This window comes from Morus notabilis, unplaced genomic scaffold (genome assembly GCF_000414095.1).
Source record: "Morus notabilis unplaced genomic scaffold, ASM41409v2 Scaffold277, whole genome shotgun sequence".
Taxonomy (NCBI): domain Eukaryota; kingdom Viridiplantae; phylum Streptophyta; class Magnoliopsida; order Rosales; family Moraceae; genus Morus; species Morus notabilis.
Window position 1 is genome coordinate 795,350 of NW_010363731.1, and position 7,437 is coordinate 802,786.

Genomic DNA, 7,437 nt, shown 5'->3' on the forward strand with positions numbered 1-7,437 from the left:
GGATCTATTGCTGAAGCATATGTGGTGCATGAACCTGTTACTTTTTATCTAGATATGTTCATAATATTACAACAATATTCATATGATGAGATCAAAATTGGGGTGAACATAGGCCAAATCATCAGTTGGAGATATTCAATTGGTGTGAAAAAGTGTGGTGGCCTGTGTCGAATGGATGTCCAGAAACTGATGGTGACTTTGTCCTTATGAATTAATTTGAGTATTGTTATTAGGTGTCCACAAGTTTTGCTATTGCATTCGTCTATTTGGCTTTCTTATTATTCTGTTTCCCTTCATCAGGGAGTTCAGGTTTGAATGAAAATATACGTACGTATTTAGAGCCGTTATTGAAAACGATTTTCACGTATTTCAAGAAATAAAAAATAAAAATAAAAACGGAATGACGTTTGTTTAGTAAATGTTTTGAAAACGAAAATGAAAACAAAAATAATGAAAATGATTTTTGTGAATGAATTAGAAAGTAGAGGAAAGTTCTTTTCACTTTTCTGTTTTCATTTTTTTATAGTAATCAATAATATTATAATATATTAATTAATAATTATAATTAAACATGATTTCAGTTTTTTATTATATTCAAATCTCTTAAAAAACTAACCAAACACAATTTTAAAATCGGTTCAAGAATGATTCCCAAAACAATCTCATTTTTACTTTTTATTAAAAATAAAATCATTTTGAAACCAATTCTAAATGCACCCTAACTTTTCAGTTTTTATCTTGTCACTTATGATAATTCTTTAAGTAATTTACTAAAACTAAATAAAAAAAAGATTGAATATAGGTCAGCATGCAATCATGCCTATCATCGTATCCTTGGAAACCAACATATATATTTGGGTATGATTTTAATAGTTACTCTAATATTTAATCATTATTAGGTCTCCTTGTTTTAACTGTAAAATATTTATGTGATGGTTGTAATAAATTTGGTAGTTGACTAAAAAATATGATAATTAATGGAATTAGATTCGTATCATCCACGCCTTTAAATGTCTATATTTAATGGGTATAACTACAGAAACATTATAATTGAAAACTTATATATAATATAGTACTTAATTTTAAAAGAAAGGAAAATTTTCAAGATTAATATAGTAAAAAAGATAACACAATTTTGTTTCTGTTATTAATTTTTATTTATTATTTACGATATTAATATTCCGATTGGATATCTTTGATCTTCTATCAAAATAAATTTTTTTGACAAAATATTTTTAATCTATCAAAATGCTTTTAATATTCTACCAGAATATTTCTTTAATAGCATAAATAATAAAATGATGAAGAAGCAATAGTTATACTTGCAATTTTCTATAAAAAAGAAAAGCATTAATATTCAAGAAAATAAAATCTCAAAGACTTCCATTCCTTTTTTTTATTTTTTTTATTTTTGCTCTCTTTGAAAGAATATATATATGTGTGTGTTAATGAATGTGTCAGTGTCATGATTCATGTATGCGTATAGTAGGAATTTGTAGTATAACGACAGCAAATGAAAAATATAAACAGGCGTAAAATTTACGTATTGGATCTTCCATGATCTCCTAATTCCAAACGTCAAAATATATAAACATTAATCGCTTCTAATTTTTTAATTGAAAAGTCGTGCGTTCAAAACTCTCGCCCACGGAGCAGGGAAAAAAGGGAAAGCGAGCTATTTCAATTTTTTTGATCTCTCTTTCCGGCCTCGTCCGTATTTGCCAGTAGCACCAATTTTGAATTATTGTGCACAAGAACATGGCGTGCACTTCATTTACAAGTTGAAATATGTATACAAGTTGAAATATGTCGCTTTACAGCTGCGAAACAATTTTACACACATATACATATTTAGAACCCATTTAGTTCGTTAATTTGAGTTTTTAATTCGTGTTGAGATGTAATTTTATGTGAGAACTTTTTACTGTAATAAAAAAGTTAAATGTGATTGTTTGTGAGAGCTTTTTACTATAATAAAACTCAAATTCTAAACTTGAATCAATAAAAATAAACGGTCTCTATTATTATTATACGTATGATATATGTAAGAACGTGCGGCAAAAAAGAAAAAAGAAAAGTCAAAGTGCTCAGACAGCTTGAGAAAAGGTCAAAGATTAATTATTTATCTTTATAAGACACTGAAATCTTAGTATAAATATCAAGCAATCTAGCGATCATTTGAAATGTGCCCGTGTGGCTTCAAAACAAGAGAGATCTGGGAAAAAAAAAAAAAAAAAAAAGATGGCCCTACCTTCTAATTTATCCCTGCTTCTTCTAATTTTGTTCAGTTTTCATAGCCAACTACTGCAGGTTCATGCATTCACCACACGATCTGATCAGGGTACGTAACATTTCGTTTCTACTATATATGGTCCGTTTAATTCACTAATTCAGATTGAGATGTGATTTTATATAAGAGTTTTTTACTGTAATAAAAAAATTAAATGAGACTGTTTCTTAAAGTTTTTTACTGTAATAAAACTCGAATTTTAAACTCAAATCACTAAAATAAACGGGTCATAAATACAATCGGTAAAAAAAAACTCCAAAAATAGTAATTTGAGGAAGAAAGCGTCAAGCTTTTGATTTTTTTTTTTTTTTTTTTTGTTCTAAAAACTTGCTTTTTTTTTCCTTTTTTTTTTTTTTTTTGGTTTCAGACTTTAGTTTCATGAAATCTGTACGCAACGCAATCGATATGGCATCGGAGGAAAAGTACGACTACATAGTGATCGGAGGTGGCACAGCAGGGTGTCCGCTAGCCGCAACTCTATCAGAAAAGCACTCGGTACTCGTCCTCGAAAGAGGCGGCACCCCGGGGACGTACCCAAATGTGTTGAACGTAGCAGGGTTTTTCGCCAATCTCATGCAGAGCGTGGTGTTCCGTCCGAATTTGGCAGTTTGGCAATCTGTTGTGAAGGAAGCTCTGTTGGAAGCTGGCGTTGGACCTGACAATGGCCTTAGCGTGTAGATCATGAAGTCGGAACGAAAATTGTGGGTTCGACTTTCGATGGAGTTGGGAAGAGATATGGAGCTGTGGAGCTGCTTAATAAAGGAGATCTGGGGAACTTGCGAGTTGCCGTTCATGCTACTGTGGAAAGAATCATCTTTTCGGAAGAAGGATCAAGTATGTTTCCATTTACATATCTTCCATAAATTCATGATATCCATTACTTACATAAAAAAACAAAATAAAATAAAACAAAACCTTGTGGGGACGAAATCTTCATGGAAAAAACAAACATCGTTGCTGTTCATTCGCAGTAAATTATTAAATAAATATTTTATGCAAAAATATGCTCATGCACTATAATATTATTTGTCTTCTGTCATTAGCTTTTTACGAAATATACCTACACACACAGACACACACATATATGTTTTTGTTGTGTTTGTATTGTTAAGCAGCATATTGAATACGGATATATTTTTTGAAATGACAGAACCTTCTGCGGTCGGAGTTATATACACAGATTCAAACGGGAAGTCTCACAAAGCACTTATACGCAAGAGAGGAGAGATTATTCTTAGTGCCGGTGCAATTGGAAGCCCCCAACTTCTGCTACTTAGCGGAGTCGGCTCAGATACATACCTCTCATCACAAAATATTTCAGTAATCCACTCCCAACCAAACGTGGGAAAATTCATGGCTGACAATCCTCGAAACAACATTAATCTCGTAATCCCTTTCCCGTTCGAGGCATCTTCCGCACAAGTTGTAGGAATCACAAGTGATTATTATATAGAAGCATTCTCTCTTAGCTTGTCATTCTTTCCGATTCCCTTACCCTTCAGCCTTTATCCCAGCTCAGTTTCCACAGAATTGAGCCTAGCGAGCATTGTCGAGAAAATAGCCGGACCCTTATCCCACGGTTCTCTTCAACTGGCTTCTCCAAATGACGTAAAAGTCGCCCCACATGTCGGATTCAACTACTTTGCCGATCCCGTCGACCTTTCTCGATGCGTTAGTGGCGTGAGAAAGATTGGCGATTTGCTGAACACAAACTCCATGGATCCATTTAAGTACAAGGCTTTCAATGGTGAAAGGGGTTTCATGTTCTTGGGGCCTGCTCTACCATCGAACAATTCGGATGATTCCGCAATGGAGGACTATTGTCGAAGCACGGTTACGACCTTTTGGCATTACCATGGCGGGTGTCTCGTGGGGAAGGTGGTTGATGGTGATTTTCGCGTAATGGGGGTTAATTCACTTCGTGTTGTGGATGGTTCGACTTTCATCCTCTCGCCGGGAACCAATCCTCAGGCGACTCTAATGATGTTAGGCCGGTGAGTTTCTTTTCTTTTCTTCTTTTCTTTTCTTATACATATTTATAATTAATCATGTTTTGCAATAAAGTTTCAAGCAAAGTAGACTTCTTTTTTCCAAATTAAATATTATTCGTCCTAATCCTGTAGGCGTAACTAACTTGTTGTGTGATATGAGCAGGTATATGGGGCTTAAGATGCTGAGAGAACGAAGACAACCAATATCTTAGAGATCACACGATTTAAAATTCTTGCATTGTCTAGGCCGTTCTGGAATTCCTTATTGCAAAGTTACAAGAATCTTTTTCTTTTTTTTTTTTAATTTTTAAATTATGCATACCATTATATATGTTCGATAAATAAATAGAAAACGTATCATTAACTATTCTACAGTACTTTTGATATATTTTTCAATTTCATAATTAAAATAGTGATTTTGTTGAAGAATATTTAGAAACAATTACATCTAGACGGATAAAAATGCAAAGGAGCGAGAGTGCAAGATCTTATAGAGATGTAAAACGTGTCATTTGAAACAGTATCATAAATGTCAGTTGAAACGTGTCATTTTTTTTAAATTGTAAAACGATTAGAAAATCTATAACAATGCGAGTAAATAATTTCCATTTTCTAAATCTAAGAACAATGTTTGTTGTATTGTGCTTAACTCATCCTCTTATCGTGTCGTGCTAACCATTATACGAAAAAAGATGAACCCGTTTCAACCCATTATTGTGTTAGATTAGATATTGAAAGATATAATAGATTGATGACGTGGCCCATTGGTTGTCAAATTTGACCGATGGCAAGGCTGTTTGAGAGGCAACTATATAGTAACAACAAATTCTATGTAAGACGAGTATAATAAGAAAATTGATAAGCGTTTCTTTGAGATAATCTCTATAATTTGGTAATAATTAAGAACAATTGTCTATGAGAAACTTAAAGAGAAAAGGAGAATTGTATTCCCCTTTGGTTTTTTTTTTTTTTTTTTTCTAGATTGTTTGATTTTTGTTGATAAGAGACGTGCTCATTCTCATTGATAATCAATAAATAAACAACCACGTATTTTTTTTATTTTTTATTTTTGTAGTTTATATTTTTTTAAATGTCCGAGGAATAGGTAAGAGTTACGCGTGCGGGCATTTTAGAAGAGGTTTGCATTCTTATGGAGAGTCATGAATAGTGGCGGCTGCAGACGCAGGAGCAGGAGCAGTGAGAGAGAAGGTTGAAGAGAGCAAAAGAGAAAGATGATGAAAACGAAAGTTGACAACACTGAAAGGGATTGAGTGTTGTTTAAAATAATAATAATAATAATAATAATAATAACTTAGGGGTTGAATAGTCTGCATACCGAGTTAGCAATTTCGTGGCATTTGTCGGAGGAATTTTTAAAGTATACTGGCCTAATTATCTCGAGGATATTTTAGCTACGTCCTATTAAGTTTTATGTCCATCTCTAATTTTCTCTCAAATTGTTCCGATTTGTATTATAACTAGTTGAAACCGCACGTATAAGTAAGAATGAAAAACATATTTAGTTGATCATTTTGACAGATGAAAAGGTTCAAGCCTCAAATAGTTGCATTTAGAAATGAAGCTTTAATTGGTGAACTAAAAGAGGCTTTAGCTAATGTTGAAGGAAAGCCTGAGATTATTCCTGGTGAGCAAGGAGTGATTGAGGTGATCTAGCCTCATTCTTCTCTCTGCCGATACAATTCATGTTTTCTATCAAAAGATTCTGATTACTATTTTCTCTTCACAGGTTGCGCGGCACCCGGATGCCGTCAGGGTAGTTACCGGAATAGTAGGATGTGCAGGATTAAAGGTAAGTTCATAAACGCTATGCAAACACATAATCAGATTATGTGTTTAATGTGCTTTTGAAATATCCATATTCAGAATTCTGTAGAAGCTAATCAATTTTAAAGATATTGGGTAGTGCATCTAACATAGGAGAATTTAACCGGATAGATTATGACCGGCGGCTAATGTAATATGGTAGGTTATGAAGCATAATTTTTTAGGCTATGAACATAATGTGACAATTTATGGATTATAAATTGACTGGTTATGAATTATAATCTCATAAATTAACAGATTATAAAACGCAAGATGTTAAGTTATGAAGCATAAATTGGTAGTCTATGGATCATAGCCTATCATACTATGACTGGCACTGATGACCGAAGGCCGGCGTAATTTGTCAGGTTATGACCTGATAGACTATGGTCAGCACCAGCGACCGACGACTGGCATAATTTATCAAGTTATAGGTCATAACTTGATGGACTATAGCCGGCGCTAGTGTAATCTGTCTGGTTATGAATTATAACCTAATAGATTATAGCCAGCGACCGATGTAGTCTGTCAGGTTGTGGATCACAACCAGACAAATTATGACCGCCGACGAGTGTAACTGTTAGGTTATGGATCATAACCTATCAGGTTATGGTACGGCCGGCCGACGGCAGGCGGAAGACCCTCTACCGGCAGCCGGCAGAAGATTCACCAGCGATAGGAGACCGCTGATATATCTTATATTCACCAAGGGTATTTTTAGAAATTCACGTGTTTGTAGATTTGGATTTACCTTAGGTTGGCTTATTCATTAATTTTTGTAAAATATTGGCCTATTACTTTTAGTTCATCCTAAATCTTTGCCTATTTTCCTCCTTCTCCATTTATTAAATTAACTCATGACCCAATAAAACGTATAGAACTAAATTTAAAGCGAATCAAATTTAATTTAAACACATATCTAATATATTAAAATTAAAACTATTATATTAGAAAAAAGGAAAAAAAAAAAAAGGCTAGGGGGCCATACCCCCTCTCCCGTCCTCCCTCCATCATTGGCCATAATACTTTAACGAATTTTAAATGATTGAATGGTGATGGTAGTAAATGTTAGCGTTTATGCCTTTAGGAATAAATGTAATAATATTTTTTGAGACATTTTGACTATAAATAAAGATTTATTTATTTCATATATCTATGTATTATCCTCTTTATGTTCATAATAGTTGAATGTATGATAAGCAAACTGAAAGTCTGAGACTGTCATTTTAAATCTTTAGGTCATGCATGTAATGTGAAGAACATGCGGAAGACAAGAATCTAAAGATGATAGTCTAAATCTTATTATCCACAATCGAGGGAATAAAGTTAGGC

The 7,437-nt window shown here is 33.4% G+C and overlaps 1 pseudogene; it reads left to right on the forward strand.

Annotated features, from left to right (window-relative positions):
• Positions 1-2,197: 2,197 nt before the first annotated feature.
• LOC21405823 lies at positions 2,198-4,590 on the forward strand (annotated as a pseudogene).
• Positions 4,591-7,437: the final 2,847 nt, after the last annotated feature.